This window comes from Odocoileus virginianus, chromosome 24 (genome assembly GCF_023699985.2).
Source record: "Odocoileus virginianus isolate 20LAN1187 ecotype Illinois chromosome 24, Ovbor_1.2, whole genome shotgun sequence".
In the NCBI taxonomy this organism is placed as follows: Eukaryota; Metazoa; Chordata; class Mammalia; order Artiodactyla; family Cervidae; genus Odocoileus; species Odocoileus virginianus.
The window spans coordinates 34,236,357-34,239,562 of record NC_069697.1 but is presented as its reverse complement, the minus strand read 5'-3'; the positions used below and the strand labels follow the sequence as shown (position 1 = coordinate 34,239,562).

General features: G+C 38.0%; 1 pseudogene; it reads left to right on the top strand.

Annotated features, from left to right (window-relative positions):
* The first annotated feature begins 1,205 nt into the window (after window positions 1–1,205).
* On the top strand, window positions 1,206–2,687 carry LOC139030850 (ribosome maturation protein SBDS pseudogene; annotated as a pseudogene).
* The last annotated feature ends 519 nt before the right edge of the window (window positions 2,688–3,206 follow it).

Here is a 3,206-nt window from a genome sequence, read left to right as displayed (position 1 = left end):
AATGATAATAACAGAGAAGGTATAATTTAAGAAAATTATAAAATAGGGTAATGACAACATATACTAACTAAAAGTCATAACTTGTATACATCAAATAAGAAGAAAATAAATATGCAAACAAAATAACATAAATACATATAGAACTTGATTAAAAACTTAACCTACAGTGTCAGATTTAGTACAACTCCTTCAGAATCAGACATACTTAGTAGAGTACATAAAAGAAAGAAGTATTTTTTAAAAACCAATCTACTCCATTATTTCTCCACAAACAAGCCTAGATGAAATAAAAAAGAGAGCTTTTACAGGCTACATTTTTTTTCATCATAAATCAAATAAAATATAAAAAGGTAATAGGAAGACTTAATATATGGAACTATCTGAAAATTAGGAATTATCTTTCTAAAGAAACTCTAAATAACAAGCTAAAACCAAAAATTATAGAACTATATACAGGAAAAAAAGAAAGCATTATACCAAAATCTCAGATACAGCTAAAACTGGAATGCCTTCAAATTTAAGGAAGGAATACAGTGTAAAACCTAAGACTGGCAGAATTAACCAAGAAGATACATGGACAAAAATCAAATACAAAATTTCACAGCTGATTTTTCTCTAATCTTAAGAACAGGTAATCTCAGGATATATTGGATCTTTACCTGACTATAGTAAAAGGATATAAATATTCTTAGTTTATTTTATCAAACCAGACTCCTCAATACCAAAGCCTGATATGTATGCTCTGTGCTTAGTCATTCAGTCACGTCCAACTTTTTGTGACCCTATGGACTGTAGCCCACCAGGCTTCTCTGCCCATGGGAATTCTCCAGGCAAGAATACTGAAGTGGGTTGCCATGCCTTCTTCCAAGGGATCTTCCCAATCCGGGGATCAAACTCAAGTCTCCTGCATTGCAGGCAGCTTCCTTACCATCTGAGCCGCCAGGGAAGCCCTGATAGAGTACCAATAAAAGAGGAAGAGAGAGACAGAGACAGTGAAAGAGATACAAATAGAGACACAGAGAAAAAAGTGAGAGAAGAGAGAAAACTATTGGCCAATCTCTAAATACAATATTAGTTTAAAAATACGCCTGCGCAATAAGTTGGGTGGCTGTATTGTGGCGGCCGCGTTAGTTACGGCGCCGCGCAGTCTGCGGGCGTTACTGGGCTGCGTCCCCCCGAGTAGTTAAATCTAGGTGCGGGTGGCCCTGTGGCCAGCGGTGCGGACCTGCCTTGGTTCGCCGGCCCCAAGATCTGTGAGCGGCCAAGATGTCGATCTTCACCCCCACAAACCAGATCCGCCTGACCAATGTGGCCGTGGTTCGGATGAAGCGAGCCGGGAAGCGCTTCGAAATCGCCTGCTACAAAAACAAGGTCTTGGGCTGGCGGAGCGGCGTGGAAAAAGACCTTGATGAAGTGCTACAGACCCACTCAGTGTTTGTAAATGTCTCCAAAGGTCAGGTTGCAAAGAAGGAAGATCTCATCAGTGCGTTTGGAACAGATGACCCGACTGAAATCTGTAAGCAGATTTTGACTAAAGGAGAGGTTCAAGTGTCAGATAAGGAACGGCACACGCAGCTGGAGCAGATGTTTAGGGACATTGCAACTATTGTGGCCGACAAATGTGTGAACCCTGAAACAAAGAGACCGTACACCGTTATCCTTATTGAGAGAGCCATGAAGGACATCCACTATTCAGTCAAACCCAACAAGAGCACGAAACAGCAGGCTTTGGAAGTGATAAAGCAGTTAAAAGAGAAAATGAAGATAGAACGCGCTCACGTGAGACTTCGGTTCATCCTTCCAGTAAATGAAGGGAAGAAGCTGAAAGAAAAACTCAAGCCACTGATCAAGGTTATCGAAAGTGAAGACTACGGTCAACAGTTAGAAATTGTGTGTCTCATTGACCCCGGCTGCTTCAGAGAAATCGATGAGCTCATAAAAAAGGAGACAAAGGGCAAGGGCTCCTTGGAAGTACTCAACTTGAAAGACGTGGAAGAAGGAGACGAGAAATTCGAGTGACCGTCACCCATCTCTTCAGCTAGCAAACACTAAAGCGTTTTCATTTCCCACAGTCCTGTTTTCTTTGTGTGATTAGCCAAATACTTGTTCAGATGAGTTGCTGTTTTGCATCTTTGTGGCAAACGTGTACACAAAAAGACGTTCCTCAGTAAGTATGATGATGTGGGATTCATTCAGTTTTAATTATAAAATGGGGTTTTAGGCAAAAGTGAAAATCCAAGATAAAAGTCCAGAGAAGTATTCAGTTGCTGCCTCATGCCTTTGTAGCTTTCCCAGGTGAAAGTTATTTGAGACAACTCTTTCGGATAAAAAGTTAAATTTTGTACATTGTAAGAAATTAGGAGGGTATATCTGTATGACCAAAAAGGAGGATTTGCCAAAAAAGAAAACAGAATGTCTTATTTCTACTTAGTGAAATGTGTGTATGGGGGCAACTGTATCATGATATAATATAAAACTTGGATGATGACTTCCTGATTTTCTGAAAAATAGATATATGATGACTGCAGGACTTTAATATTCATCAAACATGCTGCCATAACTTAGATTATTCTTGGTAAAATATAAAGTCATTTATTTCTAATTCCTAAAGTTTATAATATATATTATTAGAGCTGAAATCTTATGTAAATCAATAAACCACTTTTTATTTTTGTTAAAAAAAAAAATCTGATTAGTAACTCAAAAACTGACCATTCTATGACAAAGAACAGTTTATCAAGGAATACAATGTTAGTTCAATACTTTCTTCTGCTTCTGGCATAACCCATTCAATGTTTATTAGACTGGTAACATCCTACAGCATTTGAATGTTCTGTTCTATTTCTTTTCACTCTTTTTTCTCTTTGTGTTTCAGTTTGGGTAGTATTTTTTGACCTCTCTTCATGTTCACTTGTGCTTTCCTTAGCTTGTTGCATCTACCCGTGGGCCCATCAAAGGCATTCTTCTTTTCTGTTAACACACTTTAGATTGTTAGCATTTCCACTTGATTTTGTTATCATGTGTCCCTGAAAAAAAAATGAGATTATATTCTTGTTGGGGGTTGTGTTCTATGTATGTTAATTACTCCTTCCGCATTTTCCATATTCAGTTGAGAAAGGTGTATTACAGTCTTCACTAAGATAGCAAATTTGTCTCTTCCTTTCTTTATAAACTGTTATTGGATGCATACAGAGTTATGTTTGAGA